Source organism: Mytilus galloprovincialis, chromosome 4 (genome assembly GCF_965363235.1).
Source record: "Mytilus galloprovincialis chromosome 4, xbMytGall1.hap1.1, whole genome shotgun sequence".
Taxonomy (NCBI): Eukaryota; Metazoa; Mollusca; class Bivalvia; order Mytilida; family Mytilidae; genus Mytilus; species Mytilus galloprovincialis.
The window spans coordinates 540,485-559,895 of NC_134841.1; the positions used below are offsets into that span (position 1 = coordinate 540,485).

The 19,411-nt window shown below is 34.2% G+C and overlaps 1 long non-coding RNA gene across 2 annotated transcripts in view; it reads left to right on the plus strand.

Moving 5' to 3' along the window:
- The window catches only part of LOC143070452 (uncharacterized), a 28,224-nt gene extending 9,277 nt beyond the window's left edge, over positions 1-18,947 (plus strand). Inside the window, exons 1-2 of one of the 2 annotated variants that reach the window (XR_012976527.1) lie at positions 17,587-17,815; positions 18,626-18,947. This is a non-coding gene — a long non-coding RNA (uncharacterized LOC143070452). Of the gene's footprint in view, positions 1-17,586; positions 17,816-18,625 lie in introns of those variants that run through there. The other variant, XR_012976526.1, reaches the window with a different exon arrangement.
- Positions 18,948-19,411: the final 464 nt, after the last annotated feature.

Below are 19,411 nucleotides of genomic sequence, written 5' to 3' on the forward strand. Positions count from 1 at the left end.
TAACTGTCCATATCTGTTCTAGGACATAACTGTCCATATCTGTTCTAGGACATAACTGTCCATATCTGTTCTATGACATAACTGTCCATACCTGTTCTATGACATAACTGTCCATATCTGTTCTATGACATAACTGTCCATATCTGTTCTATGACATAACTGTCCATATCTGTTCTAGGGCAGAACTGTCCAAACCTGTTCTAGGATAGAACTTTCCAAATCTGTTTAAGTGTGGAATTGTCCAAATCTGTTCTAGGATAGAACTGTCCAAATCTGTTATAGGAAACTCGAACTGTAACACTTTACAAATATTTTAGGGTAAAAATGTGCAAAACTCTTTAACGATACAACTGTCAGAAACTGAATGGTAGATATGTCCGAAACTGTTCAAGGGTTGAACTGTCCAAATCTGTTCTAGAGAACTCGAACTGTTTACAAATATTTTAGGGTGGAACTGTTCAAAACTCTTTTACAATAGAACTGTCCGAACCTGTTTTATGGTAGATATCTTCACAACTGTTCTGGGGTAGAATATTGTGTAAATCTGTTCTAGGGAACTCGAACTGTTACCAACTATTTGGAGTAGAACTATTCACACCTCGTTTACGATAGAACTATCCGAAACTGTTCTATGACAGATATGTCCAAAACTGTTTAAGGTAGATTAGTAAGAATAGTTTATATCCGTCAAAACTTGTTAATAATCTACAAGTTATATAGGGTGAAAAAGGGGTACATTCAGGATTTAACCAAATTTGCGTTATTTCACAGTTCTATCCTGAATATGTACTAAATATTCCAAATTGCTAGAAATAGCAGAATGATTTAGGAAATTTGAGGCCCCAGGGGCAAAAAACATAGAAAATTGCATACCCTCTGGGTCATAAAACAAATAATTTAACTTGTAAATGCTATGATTTTATGATTTTAAAGTTCTTGATATAGAAAACAATAACTATGTTTGGTAGTCAGAATCAAATCAGATGTTAGCAGCCATCTCTACAACATTTTAAGTGAATTTATATCTCAGTCTGATATCTGCATACATACAACTATTGCAAATATGACTTTGTTTGAACACTTCTAGTATATACTAGAAAACGCGGGCTTATATATACAGCTTGTAAACTGGTGTAGGATGATTTTTTGTAAACGATAATTATTATGACTGAAGAATTTGATATGAGGTATCAAAAGCCCTCTCCCTTTTTTCCAAAGTCCGTTAGGTGTTTCCTTTCTATTAAATTCAATTATTTTCGTGTTTCTGGCCTTTTACCAAAATTATTCTTTCCGTTGGCCACAATGCATTTTTTGGTAAAAGTCAATCAATTTAAAAGTTTGCACCGCTTCAAACATGAAACTGCTTATAGACCATTATTATTCTAATAAAATATGCTTCTAGGACAATCCATCAGTGCTTTTCTTTTTGAGAGCCATATGCCAATGGTAGGATTTGAATCTCGTATAAATGACTAAGGCTCATTTGAGGGGTGGTCTGAGGGCCCTGGTCCCGAAATTCCAGTCTTAAAAACATGAAATTACGAGGTGCGTATCTTAACGAAATTTATATCCCGACATCAAGAAATTAAAAAAAATATTACCGCATCCCGTAAGAATCAATCCCGAAATTCCGAGCTTAAAAACACCCGACCCCGACGTCCCGAATCGGTCCTGCCTCCCTCTAATCTCTACCCTACTTTCATTTTGGCCAAATCACTACTTTCACTTTCAACAATAAATGTGTATGCCCCATTTATGGGAATTATGTTTTCTAGTCTGTTCGTCAGTTCATCCGTCTGTCCCGCTTCATGTTAAAGCTTTTGTCGAGATAGTTTTTGATGAAGTTAAGCCCAACCAACTCGAAACCTAGTAAATATGTTCCCTATGATATGTATGATCTTTCTAATTTAAATTAGGCCAAATTAGAGATTTTACTCCATTTCACGGTCCACTAAACATGGTGAATGCCGATAGTGCCGATGTGGCATCCGTATACTATGGACACATTCTTGTTTCCGCATGTTTTACTTATTTCAATAATATGCAACTGGTATGATCCCTTAGATAGAAAATATTTCAGAAAAAAGTAGATACAATACACAGAGTCTCAATGTATTATAGTAGTATAATCGTAGTTTACATGTGGATAAACGCGAAAAATAATTGTCTCTAAGGAGGTATAATAATTGTGGTTCTTGCGATCTAAAAACCATGATATGGAGAACGATCTGATTGGCTTATTCATCTTTCATTTTTGTAATCTATCATACGATTGGTTGTTCTTGATTGGATGTTTAAAACCGGAAGTCTTATCCATGACTAAAAGTCAGTCTGATGACGGAAACAATATCCGGACACCTATTTTGTCATTTTTCTCCCAAATTAACTCAATCTGAATAATCATAAGAATGGATGACAAATGCGACTATGCATGTTACCTAAAGAACACAGAGGCATGCTGATTAATTTTTTGTGGAAGAACAACACATTAATTCACGAATGCGCGTAGCGCATGAGCTTATTATCAGTGTTGTTCGGTCATGATTTGAATATTTTTTAACCTTAAATTCTTCGATTAGCTATTCTTTTTATTACATTGGCAAATGGCTATTTTTTTAAGAAATTAAAATAGAAAATGTATTAAAGGATATATATTTAAAGAAATTAAAGTAGAAAATGTATTAAAAGATAGAAATTAAAGTAGAACATGTATTAAAAGATAGAAAATATATATATCTTTTGCAACGCATTCACAATTTGTTTTGATCCGACGAAATCGACCTCTTGAAAACGCCTATTGTTGTATGATGTCATAGGAGTGAAAAACCAAGTTTATTTCACGTTTATTTGACATGTGAAATTATCGGTTGTTATTTCACTGGGAAATCAATGTAAAAAGTAAAATCACAAAAATACTGAACTTATAGAAGAAAATCAATTCGGAAAGACCATAATCACATGGCAAAATCAAATAACAAAACACATCTAAAACGAATGGACAAGAACTGTCATATTCCTGACTTGGTACAGGCATTTTCAAATGTAGAAAATGGTGGATTAAACCTGGTTTTATGGCGGTAATCCTCTCACTTTGATGACCGTCTCTTCAAATTCCGTTTTATTTACATTGATACGTTACCTAAACAGACACAATAAATAAAATAGTCAAAATATGGGTACACCAGTCATCATCGTATAACAATTGTAAAAGGAACAATTTAACAGAACACAAAAACATCTATCTACAAACACATTCATTGATTTGTGTGTCTGACGTCAGAAAATTTTATACGTCACATAGATTTGTCGTTCAATGTGCATACAAAAAATTTTAAAATTTACATAGGTAATGTTAGCATATAGGGTTAAAAAATCAAAAGTATGTAAAAATAAATTTCAGAAATAGACCGAGGTTGAAAATGGTCCAAATGGTTAATTCCACTACGCGATTGAATGATTTTGACGTTTATGGTTCAACGTATTTTGTAATTCATAATAGAAATATATCATAATAACATAAACTAGAACAATATCATACTGACGGGATCTTTTAAAGTACATAGTCACGTTATAAGAACCAAAGAAATACAAAAAGTCGCATATTCAAAACACGCCACCAAAAAAGAAAGACAATATAAACACATTGATGAGATGTGTAAGTACCGAGCCACGTCAAACGGATATCACATAAAACCATTCAACAGTAAAAGTAATATAAATAATAGAACAAAGACAAATGAAAGAACTATAAAACACGTTGTTTAGATGATAAACCACATCAGTACGCAGAATCTATACATCAAGACCATCGTGTATTATTTGTGAAGTTGATACGGAATATTTATCAACAAGGTCTTGGTACCTTCCGATGAACTTTTTTAGAAAAAGGACGAGACGTTCTTTGACATACTCCTGGCTTATCAACTTTCTACTCAGACACTGATGACGTTTTACAAAGTCTGAGTAGGAGCTGCAAGCTCTTCAATATCGAATAAGTTGGGAAATATATATCCCATATGCAGGTGAAGTTGGTATATTGCTACTAAGGTGGGGGAAATTTATAATTTCAAAATTAAAATCGTCTCGTTTGTCATAGATTCTGGTACTGAGATGACTGTGTAAGTCAAATTCGAGATATAAGTCTAAAAATGAGGCAGAGGAAGACGTGTCTGTTGTTTTTTTAATCTCTTGTTTTGGGGGATATATTAATTGAACCCAATCAGAAAAGTTCGGATTATTTATTGAAAGAACATCATCAATATATCTGAAAGTGAAATTAAATAATCTGGCTTCTTTGATCCTCTTGTTTTTGACAAGTGTCTGGAGGAACTCCGGTTAATAAGAAAATAAGAAGAGGTCGGCAAGAAGAGGCGCACAGTATGTTTCCATGGGAATGCCGAGAGTTTGTTGGAAAAGTCTACTTTCAAACTCAACAAATATGTTGTCGATAAGAAACTCCAGCATACTGACCACTTGTTCTTCTGTGTAGCATGTTTTACCTTTTTGTTTGTCACTATTAACGAAATATGCCTTATGAAATCCCAAAGTAATAAATTTATAGCGTATGCTACCATTTTTATGTTGAAAGGCATTGTGGATTATTTCTTTAAGGCGATTTTTCAATTTAACATTGGGAATGGTGGTATACAGGGTTGAAAAATCAAAAGTTTTGATAGAACTAATTTCAGAAAAAGACCGAGATTTAAAATTTTCTAGAAGTTCTTTAGAATTTTTAAGAATCCACATATGGTTAATACCACTACGCGAGTAAACAGTTTCACAGTATTTCTGAAGACCCTCTTTCACTGCGGACAGAATTTTAGTCAATCTAATGGACAATTCTTTAGTGGAACATGAAGATGAGCCAATAATATACCGTTGTTTGTCCGGGATTTTATGAAGCTTAGGTATCCAATACAAACAAGGTAAGTCCTCTGATTTGGTGCTCAATGTAATGTTTATTGAAGCCATGAAGGACTTATGATTTGCTAAACTCTCATCGTTGTCAAATGATATGTCTTTGTATGTGGGATTACCTGATTGCTCCTTTATACCTAATTTTTTACAAGACATTCGTAGTAATACGATTTACATACAAAGACAATATTATTTGAAGCTTTGTCCGCAGGAACAACAACATACTTATCATGAAGAGATGATTGACATTTCATCATGGCCTCTTTGTCCCTGAAAACAGACTTTGGTCGATCGTTCACACAGTTTTTCAACTTGTGAATGCGAAGTTTTATCAGAGACCTGATAGTTTTAACCCATTATGACAAAGTGTCCAGTTCAACTTCTTCTCGCTTAGCCCATGCTCTGGCGTAGTCCTCTATGGAATCCATAATTATTTTGAAGTTATGGTTCCAATTGATGTGTTGGGGTTCTCTAAACTTAGGACCATGAGAAATCACTTTTCGGAGATTTTCATGTTGAATTATGTTAAGATCCCCAGTTATAACATAGCCAGAGGGTCTGTAATTATAAGGCGAGTGGAAACAGTCACATGTCGGAGGGTTTTTTATGTGTTGTTTGAAGTCAAGGTCCTGCAATGCTTGTTTATAGTTAAATATTTTAGGTGCAATGGTTTTGGTGTAACTGTAGGATACAATAGGAACAGACTGATTTTGAAAATACATAGGAATTTTAGATGTTACCTGCTTGTGATGTAGAACGTTGCAGATATTGATTGCATCAATTCCTCTATTGGCAAATCAACAGGAAGGAATTTCCTCTTTTCCTAATGTAAAGGTTCCGATCTTACTGGTTCGAAAAGACGGAAAAGAGTTACATCACAAATAGTACTGACTAGTCTGTATATTGCAGAAAGTGCATTGGTTTTAGAAAATAAACTGGCAGTGAAAAGAGAATAGTTTTTATGTAATGTAACCCTAGCGGATGATGAAGTTGTGAAAGAAGGTCTTCAAAGCTCCCAGAGGGTGATCGAGATTTAGAAGACTTTTTTTACATTAGGCCGATGGTAATGGTTTTGCCCATGACTACGTTGTTGTCGTAAGGTAGTATTAAATAAACTAATTACATTAACATCACTGCAGACAGGACTTGACAAATTTCCTACTCTTTTAATATTATCATTGCAACCATATGGCATTGTAATTCATTGCAATCGATTAAGATGTTGAAACTTTATTTGATGTAACCTTATTTTCGAAACATTTACATTTCTCAGCTACATGCACTATAATTATGAAAATACGAGCTGATCACATTTTTCGATCAAACTGACTTCTGAGTAACGGGCAAACCACAGAATAAACATGTTAAATAAGAATTGAAAATTATATTATACGAATTTCTTATTCTATGTTCCTAATTTTGTCATTTTTTAAAGGGAGACGGATTTATATAAGTTTTTCTTGTTTCCGAATCCCTGTTTTTATATTGTATAATTAAATTTTGTGCACTTTTTGAAATAAAATATTGTTTAAAATAAAACTTGTTAAGTGGTAGAACTGTCACAAACTGTTTTAGCAAAGGTCTGTTAGAATATGTAATATCCATTAGAAATTTATCGAGCGTTTGTTCTAGGCAAGATCTGTTAGGATGGTTAATATTCGTCAGAATTTGTTATGAGGGAGGATTGTTCAAAACTATTCAAGGGAACTTCAATATATATTAGAATGGTCAATATCCTTCATACTATTTTACAGGGTGGATCTTCCAAATCTAACCTAGGAAATATCTGCTAGAATATGAAATATCCGTAAGAATTTGTTACAGGGTATAAAAGAGTCCCAAACTATTCTAAAAAGTATATGTTAGTATAGTTGAAGTTCGATAGAATTTATAACAGGGTTGTTAAAAACTGTATTATAATAAAACTGTCTATCACTGCTCTAAGGTAGAACTAACTGAAACTGTCATAGGGTAAAACTGTCTAACACTGTCATAGAGTCAAACTGTCCATCACTGCTCTAAGATAGAACTAACTGAAACTAGATGTAAGAAGATGTGGTATGATTGCCAATGAGACAAAGTACGTTTTAGTGTAAAAATGGCCAAAGTATTTATAAGGCTAAACTGTTCAAGACTGTTCAAGGGTAAAGCTGTTCAACACAGTTCGAAGGAAAAAATGTCCGAACCTGTCTAGGGCAGATCTCCAAAACTGAGCTAGAGTAAAACAGTTGAAATATGTTCTAGGATTCTCGAACTGTTTAAAACTGTTTTATTATGGAATATGACAGTTGTTATCCATTCGTTTGGTGTGCTTGAGCTTTTGATTTTGCCATTTGATTATGACTTATATCTAGAATTGACTATGAGGGTCGGTTGAAAACAAAACTGTACGACAAAAGAGATGATTTCAGCTTCCAAATTGTGTGAATTTTCATTTTTAAACCAAGAGTTCCAAATGGTGAAGTTGAAATCATCACTTTGTAAATTTTACAGACGCCATCACAAGTTGGTTGACCGTTATGGAATATCCGTTTCACAGATAATATCGGATATGTTCCTTATGTCGTAACTACAATCCTGTTCCCTTTTCACGAATGTGACCTACCGAATTAGACTATTTACCCCTATTTGTGACATTTTTGCCTATTGTTTTTGTTTGTTTTGTTCACACATCTTTGTCAATATAATGGAATTTGATGCGACTGTCATACAAGTGAGTGGTTTAGCTAGCTTTAAAACCAGGTTCAATCCACCATTTTCTACATAAGAAAATCCCTGTACCAAGTCAGGAATATGACGGTTGTTATCCATTCGTTTGATGTGTTTGAACTTTTGATTTTGTCATTTGATTCGGGACTTTCCTTTTTGAGTTTTCCTAGGAGTTCAGTATTTTTGTGATTTTACTTTTTATGGTAGATCTGCTGAAAACTGTTCTAAGAATGATCTATTAGACAATGCTTCAAATACGTCAGAATTTATTCAAGGTAAGATCTGTAAGGATAATTGACTTCAATTGGCTTTCCTGTAAATTTTGACTCCACACGCGAGTACAATATTATACATGATCAAGTCAAAAGCAACATAAAATATCGTCCAAAAATATTATTTTTTTGTACTTCTAAAAAATAAGCATCACTTTTAATTCGATTCCTTATTAATCTAGTTTTATTTTAGCAGAGCTCGCAATCAAAGCTATTACATGTAACTTTTTATTATATATAGAAATGTATTTTCATCCTTATCAGATAATAGTACAGTTCAGGGCGAGGTTAATAATTAGATTGGTAGCCTAAAACATATACTGTCCTATATTATCAGATTAGAAAGTCACTTGATGCTCACAAAAGTTCAATTAATTCTACATTTTATTGGGTTAATCTTATATTTTGTGAGAATAACTTCCAGACGTGACTTTTAATTTTTCTAATTAATCATGTGGATATAAGTGTATACTTTTTAATGGTAATATGTGCCTCTAAAAGTTCAAAAGAGGGCAATGCGTTGAAGTTATTGATCTATGATACAATGTATTTCATTAATAGAATATTTTGTAGTTCGTTGCAATTTCGTCAAACAAAATGTGATTTTAGTGAACAGCATTAAATAATTGCGATTCGAAGGACATCATCACTTCCTACCCATGTTGAGCGAGTGGTTGAATAAATATGATTTGATATTGCACAAATTATTCGGCAAATTAAATTATTATAATTGATAACTAAGTACCGGTCATAAGAGAATTGTGATTAGGTACCTACATAACACACATTATTTTTAGTTTATCCTGCATAATAACGATCACGAAGACCCTTGATGAAATACAATAGTGCAGAGATAGAGACGAACTCCCTATCTTGTAAATTGGCGTCATAAAGGCACGCTTATCTGACGAACCTTTCTGGTGAAGGAATGTCAGTGGCCTAGCTAGGCGGAAGCTTGGACGCCAAGATTTAGTCTTCAACATTGTTTTACCAACAAAAAACAACATAATACAAACACTTAAATAACTAGAGGCTCTAAACAGCCTGTGTCGCTCACCTTGGTCTATGTGAATATTAAACAAAGGACACAGATGGATTCATGAAAAAAATGTGTTTTGATGATGGTGATGTGTTTGTAGATCTTACTTAACTGAACATTCTTACTGTTTACAATTATCTCTATCTATAATGAACTTGGCCCAGTAGTTAAAGTGGAAAATGTTAGTAAAAATTTACAAAATTTTCTAAAATTTGTTTAAAATTGACTATAAAGGGCAATAACTCCTTAAGGGGTCAATTGACCATTTTGGTTATGTTGACTTATTTGTAGGTCTTACTTTGCTGTACATTATTGCTGTTAACAGTTTATCTCTATCTATAGTAATATTCAACATAACAACCAAAAACGGCAAAAATTCTTTAAAATGACCAATTGAGGGGCAGCAACCTAACAACCGGTTGTCCATTCATGGTTTGCTCTAAATGCTTTGGTTTTTGAGATAGAAGCCAAAAACTGAATTTTACCCCTATGTTCTATTTTTAGCAATGGTGGCCATTTTTGTTAGTTGGCTAGGTCACCGGACACATTTTTTTTAAACAAAATACCCCAATGATGATTGTGGCCAAGTTTGGTTTAACTTTGCCCAGTAGTTTCAGAGGAGAATATTTTTGTAAAAGATTACTAAGATTTACGAAATATGGTTAAAAATAGACTATAAAGGGCAATAACTCCTTAAGGGGTCAACTGATCATTTTGGTAAATCTTACTTTGCTGAACATTATAGCTGTTTACAGTTCATCTCTATCTATAATAATATTCAATATAACAAAAAAACGGTAAAATTTCCTAAAAATTGTCAATTTAGGGGCAGCAACCCAACAGCCGGTTGTCCGATTCGTCTGAAAATTTCAGGGCAGATAGATCTTGACTTGATAAACAATTTAACTCTGTTTCAGATTTGCTCTAAATGCTTCGGTTTCAGAGTTATAAGCTAAAATCTTCATTTTACCCCTATCTTCTATTTTTAGCCATGGAGGCCATCTTGGTTGGTTAGCCAGGTCACCGGGCACATTTTAAAACTAGATACCCTACTGATGAGTGTGGCCAAGTTTGGTTAAATTTGGTCCATTAGTTTCAGATGAGAGGATTTTTGTACGGACGACGGACGCCGGACGACGACGGACGCCAAGTGATGAGAAAAACTCACTTGGCCCTTTGGCCAGGTGAGCTAAAAAGGAGCTACAGGGAGAAGTGGGGGATAGTGAAGGAGAAGACAAATGGGCGCTGTGCGGAAAAATAAAACAAGTTTTTGTAGTAAACGACGAAAGTCGATATCACTTCTCAGAATCACGGTGTTTGTTCCCATTAACTGCGCATTCTTTTCCCTCTTTATAGCAGACACATTGCCAGTGACCAATGAAACCGCTGAACGGGTTACAACATATCTGAGTTCATCAATGACAATAGAACGACTTTCGGGGCTAGGTATCCTTCACACATACAAGGAGACGTCTATTGATAAAGTTATTAACTGTTTTGCCGAGCCTGCGACTTTGTCGCAAAAGCGAGACATAACGACCCTACATTCCGTCGTCGGTGTTGTCGTTGTTGTCGACGATCGGGTAGCGTCTACAAATAAAGTTTTTGAAATTTGAATAAATTTCTTATATATGCTATTTGGATCTCTATCAAACTTGGACAGAAGCATGTTTATGATTGTAAGATAGTACACAGAAGTAAGTTGTGTAAGAAAAAATTCTGTTTATTCGTATTTTACTTATAAATGGACTTAGTTTTTCTTCTAGTTAAAATAACATACAGTCTAGTTTCCTGACAACTGCTCCAGCGAATCATCAATTCAGGGCAAGGATACGCGTCTTTGATAGTACATGCGTTTAACTGTCTATAGTCTTCGCAAAAGCTAGTAATATTTTTTTCCAATTCATTATTAAGAGCATAATCCTTGGGATTGTGTACCTGACTTACCACTTCCGCTTCACTGAGATTTCCGACCTCAGTACCGGCATTTAATAATTGGACACTGTCTCTTATATTCAACAGCCTAACAGGAACTGTCTTATCAGACGTTACAACAGACTTCCCTACAAGAGCCTTTCCTCGATCAAGAAATTCTTCACTGGATTCAATAATGCCAGTCACCTCAACAGCTGAATCGTAGTTCAGTACTTCATCCTGGACTACTACCTCAGACCTTGGGGCTATGCTAACTTTATCTTTGACTGCCACCCGATAAACGCCTAACTTTCCCTGTAGTAGTAAAGGTATATTTATTACTTTATTGCAGAAATTATCTTTACAACCGTTTGTTTGCAGAAAATCTAGTCCATTAATACCTTCCACTGACAAACTTGCTATAACTCCTTCAATGACAGTGTGAAAACTACCAAGTTTAAGAGAAAACAGTGTCTTACCAATGTTTTTAAAGACTCACGATTAGCTGCTATTATTACCTGAGTGACCTGCCGTACACTTGGTCTATCACGGGACTTCAATTTCTAAAAAAGAGAATCCGACACCAAACTAACTGTAGCTAATGTGTCAAGTAGAAACTTGGCAGGGATTCCATTTATAAATAACTCTAAATTTCAGATACTTTCAAAGCGGTTTGTGTTTGTACCGGCCGACAAAGAAGCCAATAATGTGGTGGTGGTATGCCGTAAATACTACACGGACGTTCTTAAGAATGAAATTTTAAATTCATCTACATTCAAGTCCATCCGCTCCACAGAGAGTCATATAGTAAACAAGCATATCACAACCACATTAAAGCTTAAGGCTTCTTCTGAACATTTGAAGATCCCTACTATGTATTGGCTACCTAAACTACAAAAAAAAACAACATTTAAATATCGTTTCATCTCGGCCTCTAGTAAGTGTTCTACAACTAATCTTTCATTGCTCTTAACTAGTTCATTAACTACTATTAAAGAGCTTATCATAAACTTGTAATAAAATATATGAACATAGTGGTATAAACCATTTTTGGAGTGTAAAAAATTCTTTGGATGTTTTTAGATAAATTACGTGCTTTTGATGGTCCTTTTGATTCTGTTAATAGTTTTGATTTTTATACTCTTTACACTACACTTCCACACTATCTTATAAAACAAAAGTTTTCCTTTTTAATTAAATGGTCGTTTGGTAAAGCTGAATGTAGATATATTTGCTGCAACTCATTTAAAGCCTTCTTCTCTAATGAGAAAGGTAAATATGCTAGATATACTTACTGGAGGTGTGATGAGATGATTGGAGCTATTAATTTCATCTCCTTGATAATATTTATGTTCGTTTCGGCAACAAAGTTTATCGACAGGTTGTAGGTATCCCCATTGGCACTAATTGTGCCCCTTTAATAGCAGACTTGTTTTTGTACTGTTACAGATCACAGTTCATGACTAAACTCAGTAAAGACCCGTCGAAATGGCATTTAATTGATAAATTCAACAACACTTACCGTTATCTTGATGATATTGTTTCGTTAAATAATCAAGAATTTTCTCAATATACTGCGGAAATTTACCCCAAAGAACTTACTTTAAATAAATCAAATTTATTCGGTAATAACTGTCCTTTCCTGGATTTAGATATTTCAGTTTTAAACGGGAAACTCCACACTAAAATTTACGACAAAAGACGATTTTTCGTTCCCTATTGTTAATTTTCCATTTTTAGATGGTAATGTTCCTTTGGCACCATCTTACGGTGTTTATATTTCACAACTCGTTCGCTATGCCCGTGTCTGTTGGGACGTTTTTGATTTTAACGAACGCAACCTATGTATTACTGGTAAATAATTAAACCAGGGATATCGTTACCATAAATTACTTAAAACCTTTACTAAATTTTTCCATAGATATAAAGATTTGGTTTTGAAGTTTGGTTGTACCTGTAGAAAACTTATTTCAAACGGGATAGCACATCCTCATTTTTACGGAATGTTGTTAGCCATGCCCGGAAATTTAGAAATGATCCATGTAAACTTGTCGCTCCTTTAAATAAACTTATTCTAAAAGATTACCTATTCAACACTGTAATAAGATCATTGAATTTTGTTTTTATTGGTATAAATATTGATTTTGTTATCAGTAAATTAAAAGCTAACTAAATATTCCTAGTATGTTATATGTATATACATATTCATGGATCTACAATCTGTCGATACCTGTAACTTGGCATTGTACAAGGTCATGTTTTTCTCTGGCTGTTTATGACGTCTTTACACTAAATCCATTGGATGTTGGATGTGTACGGATTGATTGTTTAGTCTTAGTTGCATGATTTTTTTATTAGTTGTTAGTGGCTTTGAACTAGCTGCCAGATAACTGCGAGTACTCTCAGATCTGTTCATTGTGTCTTTTTGTGTCGGGATGTATAAGTACCGGGCCACGTCCACTTGTATTTTTGTCCATCTGATGAGTTTAGCCTTTTTCAACTGATTTTTATAGTTCGTTCTTATGTTGTACTGTTATACTACTGTCCCAGGTTAGGGGGAGGGTTGGGATCCCGCTAACATGTTCAACCCCGCCACATTATTTATGTATGTGCCTGTCCCAAGTCAGGAGCCTGTAATTCAGTGGTTGTCGTTTGTTTATGTGTTACATATTTGTTTTTCGTTCATTTTTTTTTTACATAAATAAGGCCGTTAGTTTTCTCGTTTGAATTGTTTTACATTGTCTTATCGGGGCTTTTTATAGCTCACTATGCGGTATGGGCTTTGCTCATTGCTGAAGGCCGTACGGTGACCTATAGTTGTTAATGTCTGTGTCATTTTGGTCTTTTGTTGATAGTTGTCTCATTGGCAATCATACCACATCTTCTTTTTTATATATCTACTTAGAGCCCTGTCTCATTGTTAAGAGTATTTGAGCCGATATACAAAGATTTCAATTTCCGTTTACAACTACGGTTGTTTGTACGTCTAACCGAAGGTCCTGGTGATCCTTGGTTATTCTGTCTCCTATTTCTAGGAGCATTACAATTTCTAGCCGTGTGGCCGGGTTTACCACAATTATAGCAAAGCAATTTCGACCTATCAATTGGACCAGACGTGTTGGCTTTATTCTTAAGTTCATCTAACTCTTTACGCATAATTGCCAATTGGTCATTGAATGCTGCTAGCATGCCCTCTATTTTATCCGACAACCTATCATGAGAGTCCGACTCTATCAAAAACTGTTTATTATTGTCTACAACTCTTAAATGTGCTTTCCCTACTTCAAATTGCTTTCTGTCTTGTAAAATGTTTCTAACTCTTCAGCTAAACATATAGCGGAATTAAAGTCAGGGGGCTTGATTGTTTGATTTTTTATATGCATTTCCGTATTAATCAATGCAAAAAGTGTTCTTTAGCCAATGTTTCTTTGACTTCTCCTGGGGCAGTTTGGTACGCCTTATTCACCAGCTAGCGTATATAGGAAATCTCAAATACACTGTTGACAGAGGACCCGTGAATATAGGAAATCTCAAATACACCGTTGACAGAGGACCCGTGAATATATGAAATCTCATATACACCGTTGACAGAGGACCCGTGAATATAGGAAATCCTAAATACACCGTTGACAGAGGACCCGTGAATATAACAAATCTCAAATACACCGTTGACAGAGGACCCGTGATTATAGCAAATCTCATATACACCGTTGACAGAGGACCCGTGAATATAACAAATCTCAGATACACCGTTGACAGAGGACCCGTGAATATAGGAAATCTCAAATACACCGTTGACAGAGGACCCGTGAATATAACAAAACTCAAATACACCGCTGACAGAGGTGAACGTAGAGATTATGTAACAGGAACTATTGGTAACGGTTTCTGATTCGAAAATAAAAACACAACTTGTAGAATTGTAATGTTTAATCAACACCATCGTCCTATATTTGTTATTCTTTAATTTGTCGTTTTACGTCATGCAGACAAACATCTTGGACCTCGTTATTTCAGTAGTACAGACATGCATAGAAATTGAATTATCTCCCTTTTACCGAAAGACTAAGCAAAAATATGCTTAATCGCTTGTTAATGTATAAATCTGATATTTCCGGTACTAGAGAAAAGTCTAACTAAACTCGCTTGTTTGATTCTATAAATGAATGACATATGATCATGACAGCACTATCTTTGTTCATTGATGAAGGATATACGGTGACATATATAAAAGTTAATGTCTGTGTCATTTGGTCTCTTGTGGAGAGTTGTCTCATTTGCAATCCTATCACATCTTCTTTTTTTATAAATATATATTCTTCATTTTATACCACTAGTATTTATGAAAAACTGATTATTATGTTTAACAGTCTTCGCCCCTTCCCCCATTTCTTGCTTCGAGATCTACTTTCATAGTGTCTATTAAACATGACATTTTCAAATCAACATTTTTTGTATCCTGTCATCTTCTTTGTTAATAAACTTATTGATGCAGCGATAGTAAACATCTTTCAGTAAGATAAAGTATAATTCTATATAACAGGATACAAATCTAAGATCAACGCTTCTTTTCAACAATCATACGATCAAAACTCATTTTCAACAATCTGTCACGTGCGCTTGGTTTTGGACTATTAAATGAACTCTATGAACGGGAAGCCTAATCCCAACTTTTATGATAAAAGAGATGATTTTTCATTGCCAATTGTTTGTAATCCATTTTTTATGGTGATGTTACCTTGTCACCATCTTATGGTGTTTATATATCTCAACTTGTACGATTCGCTAGTGTATCTAACTATTAACGTATTTGAATTCAACGGAAGAAACCTATGTATCACTGACAAAATAATTTATACAGCAGGGTTTTCGGTATTTCTGTGTGTTTATTTTTCAACACTGGCTAGAGGGATAGGGGAAAAGATGAGATCTAAAAAAACATGTTTAACCCTGCTGCATTTTTGCGCCTGTCCCAAGTCCAGAGCCTCTGGCCTTTGTAAGTCTTATGTGATTTTTAACTTTTGTTCATTGATATGTTTTGAAGTTGAGTATCACGACTGTTTGCACTGAATTAGTACACATTTTTGTTTAGGGGTCAGCGCGTTGGCACGCCTCCGGATGTAGGATATTCTCGCTGTGTTAAAGATCCATTGGTGGTTTCGGCTGTATTCTGCTCTTTGGTCAGGTTGTTTTCTCTTTGACATGCTTCCTCGTTTCTATTCTCAATTTTATAAAACGCCGAAAAGTGAATATAAAAAAGTGTATATTAAAAAAAATAGTATTATTGAGTTATTTTAGGACCGGAGAAGAGTTCTGATAATTTTTGAGTCTGAAAAAATGAATATTCACTGGCAATTGAACTACCGACAAAAGTAAAGTAGAAAAATTTCAAACTTCAAAGAAAAATCAATACGAATATTTCTTTATCAAACTGCAAAAACTCAAGCACATCAAACTAATCGAAAACAACTGTTCTATTCCTGACCTGGTAAAGACTTTACATTATGAAAAAGGGTGGATTAAACATGGTTTTATAAATAGTTAAACTCTCACTTGTATGACAGTCATATAAAATTCTATAACATGGATTGCTGTCTCTTTGTCTTATACATAGCATCTCCTTTTAATACATGGAGGTTGGTTATTATTCGTATATATACCCATATCTCCTTTAATCATATTGATTGCTGTCTATTTTTCTTATATATACCCATATCTCCTTTTATCTTAAGTATTGTTGATTATTTATCGTATGTAGTAGAATACGGAGATTGCTGTCTATTTTTCGTATGCACTAAAAAGCGGGTCCGTACCTGAATTAAACATAAATATTTTGATATGAGCGTCACTGATGAGTCTTATGTAGACGAAACGCGCGTCTGGCGTACTAAATTATAATCCTGGTACCTTTGATAACTATTTTAAAGTATATAACTATGTGTAAGCCTTATTTTAGCCTGGATTTTTAGTATTGGTATTGTCATCTGATAAAGTCATGCTGTTTATAAGATACACAGTTTACTCTGCTTTCAAAATCGTTCTGTTTGAACCCGTCGACCTGGAACTTATCAATTATTGGTAATATTAATTTCTTTGTAAAACAAAAGGGCCTGGAATGGAATGTTTAATTAACAGCATTGTCCTATATGAGTCATAAATAAAGTTGAATTCTTTGATTCGCCTTTTTTACGTCATACCGACTTACAAATCGGAAACAAATTGGAAACTGTACCTATACGCTTTATTTTAAGTCATTTTATAAAGTAATGCTGAATGAAAAAAACTACAATAGGAAACAATGTGACAATGAAAGTGACAATATGTGGAAAACAAAAGGGTCTGGAATGGTGTAATTTTTAACCAACACCATTGTTTGTCCTATCTTAGCCATATGTATTCATAAAGTAGAATTCTTTGATTTGTCGTTTTTACACCCATAACGGCTAACAAATTGGACCTCGTTATTATAGTATTATAATCTTTTATCCTAGGATTGCTGTCAATTTTCATATGTATACCCCATCTCCTTTTATCGTACGAATAGTAGTCTATATGTAAGAATTTACAGGGCCGTAACTACAGCTGAAGGGGTCGTTGTCGGCCTGGGTACTCCATCAAGGTACCTAGGGTACGTTTAAGATTTGAAATAATAATTTGAAAATGCCCAAAACTAATAAAGGTACCCAGGTTTGTATCCAAACTAATAAGCGTACCCAGATGTTGAAATCTCGACATTTGGGTCACGTGAGGTTGCTGATGCTGACTTTGACATCTTTGCACCTTCAATCTTAAAAAATGGCCATGATTATTAACAAAAGTGAATTAAAAACATATCTCTAACTTCTTCTTGCAGATTGTGATAAAAAAGAAGAGAAGAGGGCAAAATTAGGGCACAGATGTCTATTTAGAGTAGAAATCCATATGTATGCTGATAGCATTGGGTTTTGGAAAGTAGAATCTAAAGGTACACATGTACCCGCTACAGTTGTATGGGAAGCCCCCCCTCCCCCCCCCACAAAAACCCACTGAAAGAACCAGAGGTAACATTACATTTTTGTTTTGTATAGATCTGTGAGTGCAACCTACTTTTAATGATATTTTTTCAGTTTTTCTCATTTCTAAAGTCCTGGTAGACCAAAGATACTTGGTCAATGGATATAATTCAAAATATACAACTCTCCAACACAATTTTAAGATGCAAATTTTCATGTATAACTATTTCACCTCTTGTTGATTTTACATGATTTTGCCTTACATATTAAAATCTGCTAGAGCTAGAATCAAACTTAGTGGAAACTCTAAGTGGAACAATATTTCATAGATTTTTTTATTAAACATAACATAACAATAATTCACAATGACGGAGAACAACTTATATTTGGTCATGTTGCTGTGCCCTTGGGATTTATTGTTTTTGTTTTGTTTTGTTTGGGCCATCAAGAGCTGGCTGCCAGAAAGTGGGAAGTTTCTGCTCTATTGGAGTTCATGTGGTTAGGTCTGAAGTGTGTAATCCTTAAAAAAACTATGTATATGCAGCCAAATTTTGTGATGATTTGCACTTGATAGCCCCATATTTATATAGAGTCATTTTGTAAGCTATCAGATTCTTTCGTCAACATTGGCAATCAGAAATGAACGCTATTATTGTCATGGTGTTTCATAATGAATCTGCACTTTACAAGTTTACAACCATGCAACAGTAACTAGATTTTTTTTAAACAACTTGTAATTAAGTTAACAAACAATTTTTTATTATTCATTTTGTCTTTTTCAGACAAGAAAACGGGCATTCAACCTGATATCTGCTGGTCAGATATCTTTAGCAAAGAATGTTCGAGGACTGCTGGCTAATAATGAGGCACAGAAACCGAGCCAGAACGAAATGAAATCATTCATCCAATATCATACCAAGAAACAGAAAAAAAACAACACAACTTATAGACTATTCTGACTCATCAGAAGAGTCTGATGTGGATGGAGATTTAATGGGTTTAAACCGCCCAAGTGTTCAACCCATTAATAGCAGTCAGTCTTATAACATTGACATCAATCCAACAAGATGATTTATTGACATGATTAAAAATATGCAAAATCTGGTCCAAAACTCCTTCGCTTTAATTCACGTCCAGATGTTGATCTCATTTTTCCTCCTAAAATAAAGTACCATATAAACTAGTTACATGTACACAAATTTAAAAAAATATTGCCTACATCATCAAGGTGCAAAAATATACATCATAACAGTGCTGGCTTATTTTAAAAAAAGATAGTTTGGAGGTATGGCAATACCCTTTTTACCGAACACCTTTGGCCTACAACAAGGGAATGGACCTTATTTAAAACAAATTGCTACATTATACATGTAGACATATTCTCTATTCCTCTTGTATAGAAGAACCGCGCTGAAGTACGTCCATTATTCATAGTTCATTATTCATTATTCAATAATGAATAATGAAATAGTTCATTATTCACTATTCAATATTGAAAAATGAATAATGAATAATGAAATGGTTTATGTTTCATTATTCAAATTGAAGCGGTGAATAGTGAAAAAAAT